At 37.4% G+C, this 14,634-nt stretch overlaps 1 long non-coding RNA gene across 1 annotated transcript; it reads right to left on the reverse strand.

Moving 5' to 3' along the window:
• Positions 1-627: 627 nt before the first annotated feature.
• On the reverse strand, positions 628-8,593 carry LOC121674521. Its single transcript, XR_006019661.1, has 3 exons — positions 8,089-8,593; positions 7,542-7,644; positions 628-5,010 (listed from the first exon to the last, which is right to left on the reverse strand). It is a non-coding gene; the product is annotated as an uncharacterized LOC121674521 (long non-coding RNA).
• Between the last annotated feature and the right edge of the window lie 6,041 nt (positions 8,594-14,634).

The raw sequence follows: 14,634 nt of genomic DNA on the forward strand, positions 1-14,634 counted from the left end.
GCCCAGTAAAAAAAAGATTAAAAAAAAAAAAAAAAAAAAAAAGTCAGGCTTTCACAAACTGCAGTTCAAATCTTGAATTAAACATTACTGATTTTCTGTCTTACTTCAGTGGTAGAGATTCGTGGAGATTTCAGTAGGAGTTTGCAGCACACATCAAAACATATGTGTCTACTTGTTTGGATTCCCACAGACTTGATTAATTCCCATTGAGTGACTAGAAACATTCTGATTGACTTAAATAGCTTTTTGATCCATACCAGTCTCCCTTGGAGCAGCCAAATTCTGTTGAATGAGAACTAGCCCCCTAAGGGTTATCACAGCATGCATCTGTATACTTGGTTCATGAAACTTTTTCTTCCCTGCTAGCACCATTAACTTTTTTGAAATTGTACTAAGGGTTCTTTTGCTAATCATAAAGCTTAATCCTAATTTCTCTCTACAGCCATCTAATTCCAGATACAAAGAAATTTTGATTAAAATTATAAAAAGCACTTTGCACAAGAAAATCTATTGGAAAAATATGACACATTCAGAAATTCACTGGTATCTTGTGGGAGTGTGTCTTGTTTGGTTCAGTCCGGGTCTCCCCTTTAGGTTTTGTGTTACTGTACCATCCCAGTTTATACCCTCCTGGTTTCGTGTTCATAACCCTGCTTTCTCTATTTGTCTCCTCCCAGACCCCTGCCAATCGCTCCGGCACCCCTCCCAAGCTTCTAGAAAGTTCTGGCAGGGGCGTCGAGTGATTGGTCTTGGGGGGGAGGATCCCTCCCTTCCTTTCCCAAGATAGGTTCCCTTATGTGTCCCTCATCCCGCAGACCCGTCCTCCTCCTTCCCTGATTCGATGCCGTTGTCATCCCTCCCCTGTCGCCACTCCCCCATAAGACCCCTGGCAGGCGCGCTCAGGGTTGCTCATTGCTGGACACCCCCGGGGGGCGAGGTCCCCTGTTCGGCGACACAATAAACCTTCTGGACTTCATCCACAATTGAGCCTGCTTCCTTCTTCCACCACCTGCCTCTATTGCCGCGGTCCTGTGGAAGGACCCACGAGCCAGACCTCTGGTCTCCCGGATTCCGGAGGCTGGTCCCCGCAGCCTGCTGCGTCCAGAGCTGACCGGGCAAAGTGGGAACTGCTCCAAAAAGGACGCAGAGGCAGTGTCTTTTAGTCAACATTATTTTTCTTAATAGTTTTATTCCCTGCCTTTTTAAAGTATCCACTTTACCTAGGTATTCCTCTCAAATGGAACAAAACATTAGATTACAAAGAGGAATGGCCACCTGCCTACTACTTCCACAAGCAAATGCACTATAAATTGACCAAAAGCAGTACACTGCTCTGTGCTTGCAAGATGAAAATATGTAAATTTGGACCCTTTCTATTTACAAGAAGTACTCAAAAAAATCTGTTATTGGCATTTGGCTGTTAGAAAGCATTACAATCAGAAATAGAGATACAAGAAAATTAGTTTCTGTGCTGGACGCAGTCCAAACTTTATGCTTAGTTTATTCTACTTTTTCTGAACAGAAATTTGCCACATCTTGGGGCATTTCATAGTCTTTCATGACATGAAAAGCAACAGATAATTTTCTTCTATCAGATGCTAGCAAAAGAAAGAGTTCTAAAATATTACTATAAAAATAATAAACTGATAATTATAAAATATTACTAGTCTTGTAATCCCTAAACCAATCTTTCACGTTTCAAATAGTACAATAATCATATTCAATAATGCATTAATATTTCAGAATTTAAAATTTTATCTTCTCAGGATTATCTCCCCTTCTAACAGCACATTTTGTAAGTCTATCACAGTTTTTCACTTTCTAAGGTCTTTGACACTAGAATCCTTTAAATAACAAGATGAATACATTTTAATTAAAGAACTTCAGAAAATTGCAGCATCGTGTAATTGTTGATGATCTACCCTGTCTAGGCCACAGTGATATCTCAGCGGTGTCATACTGGATGATAATAGCTGTTTTTCGTGCAAGACATTGCATCTCCTCCAAAGATGCACCTTTCATATAATGACAATGTGGACCTTGTTACCAGTCCAATTATAATAATTTTGTTATTTTTTTTGCTTTTGTAAATTCTCTATGAATTTGCAGTTTACTGCATGTAGATTTATTTCTTTCTTACTTTTTCCTCTGAGGCAAACATGGTTAAATTGTGTTATTTAGCCCTTGTTCATAACTGCACTGCATTTGGAACTGCAAGGCTCTGCTCACAAAATAGTTGTAAAGGGATGAGAGGAGTTTTCAACTCTCCTGCAAGCACCCAGATGCACATGATGGGCATATACACAAAATGCAGCAGTTCCCACCCAAGGAAAATAATTCTTTAGTGGAGTCTCTAGCAGATCCAGACACCAGGCCACATCCAGACTAGAGGCTTAAATGCTAATTGCTAATATACACTGAAGTTTTCCATGTGGAAAAGTAATTTATGAAATTGTATACATTTCTATTTAGACTGTTCGAAATGAGCATTTCATTTTGAATAATATTTTTAGAACATAACACAATTCTTTTCAACTGAAAATGAAAAAAAAGGTTTATATTTAAGTTCAGTTTTACTCTTTATCTTCTTTTTCTGCATTTGACTGAGAAAAAAAAGAAAAATAAGAATGTGAAAAAATTTTTCTCATACAACTTTCTTACATTTTAAAAAAACCCCGTTTTCTGGCTTATCCCAGCTGGAAGCCAAAAAGTATGGAAAGTAGTTATTTTCCTATTTTCTCCTTTGCCTTGCTTCCTTCAATACACTTAATTGATGGCAACTGATTTTTTCCAAAAGAATTAAAGCAGCGGGGGCAGGAGAAGGTGATATCCATGGTGTGGATAGTCATAACATGGCCTGGAATCCCTTATGACAGCATTTTAAACCAGAAAAGGACATAAAACCTGATAATGCTCACTATTCATTGCCATTCCTGCCTGAAAGCAGATTATCTGCCTGAAAGTTAAAGTATGTGTAGCAAAGAATACCTGGTAGAAGTTACCATTCATCATCTATAATCAAGCATATGACTGTGATATTCTGCTAAATTCTATTTATGTGTACTAAACTATATATAGAAATGACATTGTTATGAGTACACAAGGTAGCTCCGGGTAGATTAGTGTTGCACTGTTCTCTTCTGTAAATACAAAAATATAATGGACATTTTATGTGAATTTGGTCCATTAAATGAGAAAACTTAAACTTCAGCCCTGATTTCACCTCATAATTAAAAAAAAAAAAAAAAGTTAATTGCAAAGTTTTATTTGTTTCAGTTTTAGAATGTTGGTCAAGAATAAGGCAAGGCAAACCACAGGCCAGTTTTAAAGCTGTGTGATATTTTTCCACACATGAAATTGTTGCTTATTTGCACACATATTGTATACTGTAAAGCACAGTTTCTTCTATCAAATCTCAAATGCGTGTCTCAGTAAGCCAAAGCATGATGAGCCATGCTTTCAGAATAAAAAGCATAATTACAGAACAATTGCAACCTGTGGTACACAGATCAATGAATTGCAGCTGAGCAACCTCCTGCACCTACCAGCAAATGTGTATGAGTCCCCTGGGCCCTGCCAGAGCATAGAAAAGAAAGCCAAAACCCTGTAGTCTATTAGGAATACAAATTCAATATATTTCTCGTAATTACTTTTTAATTTCCATCTCATTTATGTATAGATACTACAGAAGGAAAAAGAGTTCTATTTGTTATTCTGCTGCTGTCTTGCTTATTTGACCTTAGTCATATTACAATTACTCTGTTGCTTAATTGATTCTTTTGCATCATATGCATAATTAAAACTACTTGTCTTTCAGGTGTTAAGTGGACCTAAGATTACCTTTTATACTATAAGAGAAATGTTTTAAAGAAGAAGCTCAAATGAATATTATTTTTTTAATGTTCAAATTGTTACTTTAGAGTTCTGATTTACTAAATTATTTAATTTTGTCCATGAGCTACATATTGCTTTAAAATGTTCAATTCTAATGCAATTTAACTTAAGCCTTCTTTGTACTAGAAATATTTTTTCTCCTTTTGTTCAGACAATGAAAAAGAGGAGCCCACAGGCTAGGAAAAATGTTGTTTTGTCTTTCTTTCTTAATACTGGTCTGTAGGATATTGTCCTGACTATTGAAAGAAAGACCTAATTCAGAAGTTTTATATAAGTCAAGTAGGATTGCAGAGTATAGATCAAATTGTACAGAATCTTCCTGGAAATTAAGACAATGGAAATCAATGACCATTATAGGAGTAATTTATATAGAGAAATAATCCTTTTTTTCCTATGAATTGGATCTTACTTTATTAAATGTACCTATTGACTTCTGTGTGGCCATCTATACACTAAGGAAATAATGCCATGGGGATTTTATTGTGCCTTATTGTGCAGTCTCACTCCAAATACAGACAACCAAAATATCCAAGACTCTCTGGGATTTGAAAAAGAATAAGCAAGTACAAAGAGCAAGGAGGCTGAATATAACATATAATGACCAGATACTAAATACAGAACATAGAAATTTTGGTATATTGTGTATTCTGTAATGGATGGTAAGACAGATGAGTGACTAGCACAGTTATTGTTACTACACTCAACACTTACATTAAATTTTACTTTGAAATGCTGACCCTGCTGTTTCTCTTGTGGATAAATTATACCTCATTGTCAGTTCTGTGCTTGAAGCAGTCTTCAAAGGAAAATATAATTCCAGATGCACTGTATGTACAACAGGACGTAAATCAAGTCTTCTGTTTTGATTGTCTTGTTTTTCCTCCTTGTGGTCCTCTGCAAAGCAGCAGTATCTCTTGTCAAGATAAGTCACCTCTGTCACTCAGCCTTCATCTTTGTGATAGCAGTCAAAAATACCCAAGAGTGAAATGCAGAAGGCTCTTCTGCTGACAGAATACAATATCGGTGCTGTCTGTTCATGTGATTACTTATCAGCTGAATTTACTAAATACAGAATATGCTGTGTATCAAATACGAAGTCATCCAGGAAAATAATGCCTGTGAATTGGTCAAAAATGAGAATTAATGCAAGTGTTAATGGGTATTTCACAGATATATGATTCAACCGTGAAAGGCTCAACTACCATGAAACTTGATACTATAAGAAAATTTATACAGAAATAGTAGAATATATCTATTTTCAATAATTTGGAAAGTCTGTGACAGGATATTGCTGAAAACTCTCCTATGAAGAATGAACATGGCTCACATGATTTAAAGTTATTCTCTGAGTTGTGCTGGAATGTCCATCTTCTGGAATTGGAGGTAATGCCTTGCACCTTGATTACTTCTCATGCACAAAAAAGGAATTTGTTCTGCAAATGAGCCACAAACTGAAAATTTCCATTTCAGCCTATAAGGAAAAAAATACTCCAACACATAAATTTGTTCAAATTTAGGATAATTTTTAAATACTTATCCTTGCCGTTGAGAGAGGTACTTAACGTACCTATAATGTATGTCTGTTGTCAAAGCAAATCAATAAATTTCAGGGTACAGTACCAATTTTGCTTGTCATAACTGTGTAACTTTAAGCTACAGTTATGTAGCATAAAGAAAGCTTAAAGTGCTTTCTTTAAGATTCAGAGCATTGTAAAGACCAGAATCTCATGCAACAACCTTGTTGGATCTCCCAAATTGTTAAAGTAAAACCGATTTTTTCCTAATTATTAATACAGAGATTATAGTTATTGTTCAGTAGTTCTGATTCTATCTCATAGAGGGGAATGGAAAATATCAGTATAAAATAGGGTAGGTTTGTCACTATACCACAGGCAGAATACTTACAGCAAACACTGAGGTAACATACGAATTCTGAGGGCTTAATTTAAACATGAATTATTTAATATTACAAGCCTTTAACTTCCGTTGCTAGGGACTTTATGTTAAAACTCATGCTCACTCTGATTTGAGCTGCTTGAGCATGCTGAAGTGATAAAGTTGATCTTGCTTACAAATTAAATTTTTAAGGCTGGTGGATTAGTACGACCATAGGCTTGATCCATATAAAGTGCTGAAGCTTTCTAGATTCACGTGGGATTAAGAGGCAAGCCTCAAGTAAAACCTTTCTCTAACTGACACTTTTACAGACACTCCAAACCCAATTAGGCCGTGCTGCTTCAAGGTATGAGTTCTATTGCCAACTACACCTCTATCAGATAAGTTACTTAACCTCTCTACATATAATTTCTATATTCTATAGAAAAATGATATCATCATCGCCCATGCTGTTGAAAGGCTTTCAGATTTGGCAATGAAAGACTGTGTACTCAAAAAGCAGTGGTAACTCATGGCTACCAATTTAAGAGTTTAAGCAAAGTGGAATATCACTCTGTGTTCCATTGTACCACTGTATGCCTGCTAAAACTGTTATATGATCTGTTCTTGTGATAACTTTACATGTCTTGTGACACAAGTTGAAAACATGAAAAAACTCAGGTTATAATATGTACTGTGGAATTCATTTTCTCTTCACCTTTATCTAACATAGCCTCATAAAATACCCTTTATCTAAAATAGCCTATGTGTTCAAGAGTATGGTCAAGCCTGGATATAGACAAATCCATCTATTAAATTTTGGTGGTGCTGGAAAGTAAGGGGAGTTCTGGCATGAGGGAGAGAAAAGGATGTTAAAAAACCCCAAAAAACCAAATTTCCATCATCCTTATGTGGTCCATTCTTCTGTGTTTGACTACTTGCTGAAAGCATGTCCATGCAATGTTTGTGCTGCACCCTGAAGATTATGAGATACATTTTCTCAAACTTTTTACTTTCCTTATCTATGAAGAAGAAAGAAACCTAAGACCAGTATTTTCCAATAACTTTTACAACCTGTTTGAAAATTCAGCAGGGCGCTATGATGTAAAGGTTGGTTTTCCTGTATGGACATCTGAGCCATGCCACATGGCTGTGTCTTATACCAGTGCTGACCTGCATTAAAAGTACTGTGGTGCCTTTCCAGACGACTGCTCCCAGAGCAATCACATTCCCTCCCTGCATCATAACTAAGTCAGCTCTTCTACCAAAAGATTGGGATGGACCCCAACACAGTGTGACAGATGCTTTCAGACATGTCAACAGCTGCCTTCTAGGCAAAGATTGATCCACAATACCATTAATATTTTAACAGCTCTTGTCAAAAGATTGGATCACTAACTTATAATATCCAAATATGACCATTTGACCCCCCTCCTTTTTTATTTTTTTCTGTGCCAGGAAGGATACTCTGTTAGATACATGATGCTGATACACTGTAGAGACATAAATTGTCATGCATGTTCATTCTTTTTTTTGAAACGTTATCTGCCCACTTCTCTTCTATATGTCTTCTAAAAATCCACATTATCCCACAATTAAGAGGTGGGGATTCTTGCCCTTCATAGCCATGAAACCATCATTCTTTAGGGAGAGGCTGTTTTAACTGGCATCAAACAATAGTCACTTTGTCATACTCTTAGTGTAATAACAACCAGCAGAATGAACTGACTTGTGTCAGTCACAGTGACATGGTTTTAGTGGTGAGCTCATACCTTGTGCATATGATCACAAGAGTGGTCCCAAAAACTGTGGCTTCCCCACTGGGGTATCTGTCAAATCTTTGGGCCAGCTTCATGAGCCTTCTTTTCACTCACCCTGTGTCAAAAAATATGAGCTATGAATGAAGCACCAAAATAGGTGAGGATGCTGAAGATCTGAGTCGTGATACGGATACAGGCTGCCAGAGTGCTTTGGCCCACGGAAGAACAAGATGGGATCGTGGTCATTGGTAGTGTTATCTTGGCTGGTGTGCAGTGTGGGTGCAACAGATCTTACTGAAATACAGGACTGTGCATGGCAATATGCGGGTCAGGAAGCCTAGGATTGCTGTCATGAAGACTACTCTCAAAAGCAGCCTGTAGCTATTACACCTCTATGATAGCCTCTGTGCAGAGCCAGAGAAGGATCCTTGGCAAAATATAAATTTAAAATGATTAATTTGTTCCTCCTTTTTTGTACCAAAGGCAAGTTGTATCACACTGTCAAACTGTTTCGGCAAGTGCTGCAGAAAAGCTGGTGAAGGGTAGCTTTTATGCTTACCTGAATTTTCCTCCTTGTTGTATCCATTTTTAGCAGGTCCCACGGGGGTGTCAGAAATGGAACTTAGGCCTGGAGGTAGTAGAAACATCAGCAGAAGATAACGAGAAAGGCTGCACCTTTGCTGCTGATTTGTGTGTGCAACATACAGCAGCTGCTCTTGTAACAGCTGGAAGGAAATAATTAGTGTAACAAAAAGTCATGTTATAGTGTTGCATCAAAAAATTTTCAGCGAATGAGACCTTGGGCTTCAAATACCGAGAGAACTAAATACATTTAAGTGGATTCTTTCTAGCTGAAATCTAGTCAGCTAAAAACAATGAGATAAATGTCATTTCAGGTAAGCCCCTGAGTCCTCCAGTAATTTTGTTACATGCTAGACACCACCTCACTGATTCTTTGGCCAGCAGAGACTAACAGAAGGAACATCACAAAACACAGGACACAAAGGAGATGCAATTAACTGTTTCCCTTATTTAGCTGATAATATTCTGTGGTTTCTGATTGGTTTGGGGGACAAGTGAGGGAAGAAGCAAAAAGAATTTATTAATTTAAAGATTTTTTCGATTCAGTAAGTAAAAAAAATTACCTATCCTTCAATTTATTTGACCTTGTATTAGATCTTTTATTTCATCTTTCCCATTAGAACACATCACCAACATAGGTTTCTCATTTTTACTTGCTTATAAAAGCTATGAAAAACTCAAGACATTTTCCTTTTCCCTATTTCCTCACCATAACTGTGAATCCCCCTAAGTAATCTAAAACCCTGCCAACAGAATGGTAAAAAAGCATTTTCATTTGATAAGCACCATGTTTGAAATCCTCTTTGCATTCATAGAATCACAGAAGCATTTAGGATGGAAGAGGTCATTGAGTCTAACCATATACCCAACACTGCAAAGACCACCACTAGTCCATGTCCCTAAGTTCCACATCTACAGTGCCATGTCCTTGTAATGCCTCCAGAGATGGGGACTCAAGCACTTCCCTGGGCAGCCTGTTCCAGTGCTTGACAGCCCTTTGGGTGAAGAAATTTTCCCTAATATCCAATCTAAAGCTTTCCTGGTGCAACTTGAGGTAATTCCTTTTCGTCCCGTCACTTGTTACTTGGGAGAAGAGACCGGCAGCCACTTCACTACAGCCTTCTTTTAGGTAGTTGTAGAGAGGAGTTTGTCAAAGAAATTATTCAGAGAAACTACTTCAAGGATTAACATTTATCTACTCACTAAGCCACATTTATAATTTCAATTATTAATGATAGCTTTAATTCTATTAGAACATGAAAAGACATCCACAAATATGACAACAAATAGAGGTAGTAAGGAGGATCTTTTCTAATAACCACTGTATCTCCCCTTGTCCTCTGGTTTTAAATAGCTCTGAGTTCAACTAATATTAACAAAAGACACGTTTAAAATCCTGAGCTTAAAATTTCCATATACAAAACTGCCCACTCTCATTAGAATGACTGGAAAGATGTTAAAGAACATTAAGTAGCAAAGCAGGTCAGGTAATTTGGGATGTTCATATCAAAGCAGTAAGCTGTCCTATATTGCAAAGGCTTTTGAAGATGGAGCTCAATAGTGCCAAGTGAAAAACTACTTTCTAATTTTTTTTTCTTAAAGGTAGAATGATTGTGCCATCCAGACTAGAGTCCAGGATGGTTGAACAGTATAAGCAGGAGATGGCAAAACATGGGTGTCACAAGTTGGCCTGACAGCGATGATGAGTAAGATGATCCCTTGATATCTGTCAGCATCAGGGAATGGTTGCAGGATACCTCTTCTCTGCAATGGCATGGGCCCCACAGAACATCAAGCTGAGCACATGGGGCAGGGCACGAGTGCTGTAGCCATGCTGGACTTGCTCCATCTGCCACCCTACTCATCAGCACCCCCAGATGAGTGGGCAGTTGTGGTTGGACTAACACCACCAGAATAATTCTTACGTCTGCCTTCTGACTGCCACTTCCTTCTCACGCATTCTTTAACTCTTTCCTATGGAACAATAACCAACTCCAAAACAACTAATTCAGCTTATTGCCTATTGTCTGTACAATCCCTAGCTGGCTCCTTTCCTCAGGGCAAATGAGGTCCCACAAACAGCCACAGTTACTGAAAAGAGTGACACTAATGAACCCAGGAGCCTTTGCCAGGGACAAATCATAACAATTGTTTACTGTAAAATCTTCTCCCTACCTTAACCAAACGTTAGAGAATTGTCAAATGCTTTTTCCTTAGGCTAATACCAAAGCAAGAGCAATAGGTTGGTAGTCTTGCCTATACATTTTTCTCAATGTCAATAATTAAATTTAAAAACCAGAATTCTATATTTTTTTTTCTGAAATTAGTACTGACCATAAAAAGAGACTATTATATGATATATATTATCATCATGAAGTTCATGAGCATGAGATATATTTTATTGGGAAAATAAAGCCATCAAAGCCATCTTAAAGCCATCAAAGCTAAAAAAAAAGGCTGCTGAAAAAGATCACAAATCAAAACATCACGTGAAATAAGCAGATAACTGGAGAAAAAAAAAAAGAAGAAGAAAGGAAAAACTGGCATGCAGACATATTCCATGCAAAAGAAATGCTAGTTAATGTCTTTTAGCAAATCTGATTCTATTTCCATCCCCAAAATATCCCTGCTTCAGAGAATATGTAAGAGAGAGCAGTCAAAGAAAGGTTTGGACTTTCATAGTGTTTGCTCTTATGAGGGAAAGAAAAAAAAAAAGAAAAGGTTAAATTTATTCTCTTTGGAAAAGGGAAGACTTTGAGGTGACCTACTTAGCTTCAGTGGTCTTTGTTACTTGGCAACATATGAAATAAGATGGCAAACAGAATAAATGTGTTTAAGAGCCAGCAAAGACATTTTTATGGACAAAGGGGTTAAATGATACAGTTACAAAGCAGAGAGGTGAGGCTAAAATAAATCTAAAGGATGCAGTCTTACTGAGGCATGTGACCTTTTCCTGGACAACAATCTTTTATGTCCTTATGATAGGTTTATTAATCGAAATAAAAGACAAAGTTTTACATGCGCTGGCTCTATTGCAGTAAGTTAAATGGTAGGTATAAGAAAGAAAAATATGAATTTTATGAAGCATTTTTCTCATTAATGCCTACATTTTGTTTTCAGAAGTAACCACATAGTTTCCACTGATTAGAGATGGTGAGGGGGGGCATCTTTAAATCTATTAGGGCTGAAAAGTGCTTGACTATTTGAGACACTGCCTTTTCCCCATCCCACTTCTTTTTTGTCCCCAGATACCACTATTCTAAACAAAGTAGTGCTCTTCAGTAACTACTAATGTCATCTAGACAGAGAATCATGCTTTGGACCTTTAAAATATCTCAAAAATGTGTTAAAAGTCTTTTTCATCCTGTGAGAAAAAACAAGGAAAACTAAAGCGATTAAACAGCAACAAAGACTTTGAAGGTGGAAGACCAGAAGTGGCTACTCCAATCCTTCTTGACATCTATCTTCTACATTTTGATGTGTTTTACAGTATTAATTTCTACTAATTGTCATCTGTGATAACTCTGCAAAACATCACTTCAGAAGATTAGCTCAAGATCAACCTTAGTACATTTAATGAAAACAGTTATTTTAAAATATTTCCAGTGGGAAGGTTGAGGTGAGAAGAAAGGAGGTAATTCTGGAGTCAGGACCTGGTAATGACTGTGGACAATTCAGTAAAAGTGGATTCCTGCATACAGGAACCAGCAGGATGCTGCCCTTGGCAAGGTCAGGAGGGCTTTTGGATGCTTTCTTGGGGAATTTACAGTAGAAGGTGACATCAGAGAGCAGATGGTGCAACCCAGAAAGTCATGGTTGTTGCCTGCAATTTAGGCATCTCTGACAAGAGTTTGGCCGCTGGCCAACCTGCCTCATTTCCTCATACCAACTCTGAAAATAATTACCTTGTGCCCCCACTGGCATAGCTACGGGGGAAGGCAGGAAGGGTGAGGGCAAGATCCATATAGATGAGATAGGTTCCTCATGAGCTGGGAAGGTCCAGACTCAGACATGAGAACAAGAAAGCTTGTGACTAGGTAAAGTTGTTCTCTGTATGTACGTAAAGGTATATATATCTGTATGCATGTAAATTTTGCATTTCTCAGAACTAGTAAAAATTATTTCTTTTTACCTGCAAGGAAGCTTCCGCCAGTCACAATCTTAAACAACTGTGACTAGATTTCAGCAAAATCTATTCTTATATTGTAACTTCCTAGTAGAAGGAGAAATAATTGAAACTGCAGATCACTGAAAGCACTCAGGTTTTTAGACAAAAGTTGATCAAATTAAGCAAATTAAAAGCCATCACAACATTTAAATTTAGCAGAAAACTACATTAAAAATTGTAGTTATATGATTTGTTAAGTTCTAACTCTTTTACAAGTACCTGTGTGCCAGTTTGGACAAATTTGGAGGAAAATATCCTCTAATATTTTACAACCACCCTCCCCCACCAGGTTTGGGAAAAAAAGAAATTTTCCTCAGAGGAAAGTGAAAGAGATAAAAACTATTAATTTAACAAACACACAGGAAAAGGATAATAATGCTAAATGATAAAACCTCTCGCTGTGGAGAGAAACCTGGGAAGATTTCAGAGTCCTTCTGTAGGTGTGGTCTCTCTCCTCCTCCTCGGAGCTGGGTCAGTGTGGGCCCACTTTCAGGGCCTCGGTGGAAAATTCTCCTGGTGTGTTCTGATGCTGTTGAAACAGTCCAGAAGAGAAGAAGGGAAAAACCAAAGTCCCAGGAAAACAAAGTTCAATTCTCCATCTCCCTCTGGAGAAGAGGAGCTGAAAGCTGGCTGAAAAGCAAGAAGGGTGTTTCCTCTGCTCTTGCTGCTGCAGAAGCAGAGGAATGTATATCTGTGTCCTTGAACAACTCCTTTGAAAAGTTCGCTCGTTTTTTTCTCTCCCCCTCTCAGGCTCAGTTTAAAGGCACAGAAAGGCACAGGACTGATTTCTGGGCATAGGGCAGCGATAGGGAATACACATCATAAAGTCACCCCAAGACAAACTGTTGAGGTGCGCAGTTACCTTAGAAAAATTGTACTTGAGAATAATATGAAACAAAATGGAGAGACACTACATCATTGCTATAAAAAATGCCAGCAGAAAATGAAATAATCAAATTTTATCATTCGTTCCCTTTTACCTGCAAATCATACCAGGTTTGTCTGTGATTTTTCTGTCTGTTTAAAGCAGATTGTAATAGAAAGAAATGTAGTGAGGAGTATGCAATACACTGTCGTCCTGTCTCAAGAGAACAGAGAACCGGGAAATCCCAATTCAAAAGATGAGAGAAATAATGAATCTCAATGCTTTTAAAAACAAACAAACAAAAAAACAAAACAAGCTCAACACAACTTGGAGATAGATGCTAATCTCAGTTGTTTCAGCTTTGATTATCCAAAAGTCAACTTGTTGAAAATTGAACATATTGTTCTTCTCCCATTTCAAAAATCAAATAGAAACATATTTTGCTTACAATGAACTTTAATTGCCTGAATTTTTCAAAGGACCCTTGAGTCAGCTAGATAATAGGGGTTTAGCTCTCTTCAGAAAATGTAAGCAGAAAATATGCATCCATAGAGCAGCATAATGCAGTTGTCGCTGCCTTGGACAACAGCAATGCTTCCTAGATATATAACTTTTTATTCCTTGAGGGTTTTGATTTCAATCTCTTCATGGAAGTAGGAGAGATTAGATTCTCAGATGAAGAAAATCATCACAGTTTCGTGGCTTTTAATGAATGCAGTGTACATTAGTCAAGAATCTCTATTCCCTTATAACAATAATCTGTGCTTCAAGGAAATCTTTCTCCATAAAAGTCCATCTTAATGGTTGATTACCTGTTTGCAATATGGTAATTATGTACACTTACAATTGCTTTAAGTGTAAACTGTAGGTTGAATGTTTGTGGTCTTTTCCACTGTAATTAATTTTTAGTGCACCATGTGTGATAAGTATAGTAACTTTTATCCATTGAAGGAGAGATTGTGTTTGAACCACAAGCACGATGATATTTATGATAATTATGTAAAAAGAAAAAATGCTGAGATAGATCTTAGGTCCCCTGAAGGGTGATTTTGTGGATTATTAGCAGCAAACTATTGATACAGCTATGAATTGATACAGCTATGCTGAAAATCGGTCAGATTTGACTCATGCCGTCTACCCACTAACATATCCAAACTTAAATATCAAGAGAAACTTCCATGTTCGCATGATGTATTTTCATCTTAAAACGTGTCTTTTAGCTTACAGGACTCATGGTAAGAAGTGAGCATAGTTTATGCCCGTCCTCTCAATTTATTAACTTGGAGGAATGACATTTTCTTGTGCGTTGTAATTGTGTCTGTATCCATTTATGTATAGGTACATAAATGTCATCAAAACAACAACAGTAACAAGAACAACAGAAACCAAAACCAAAAGAAAAGCACCACCTCCTCCCCCACCCAAAAACCACTACCCCCAAAAACCACCTCCTTGTAACTTGCTAGGAATACTTACCTGTACCTAATCTT

Source organism: Corvus kubaryi, unplaced genomic scaffold (assembly GCF_017639235.1).
Source record: "Corvus kubaryi isolate FWS band 111438036 unplaced genomic scaffold, C.kubaryi_AGA036_p1.0 68, whole genome shotgun sequence".
NCBI classification, from domain to species: Eukaryota; Metazoa; Chordata; class Aves; order Passeriformes; family Corvidae; genus Corvus; species Corvus kubaryi.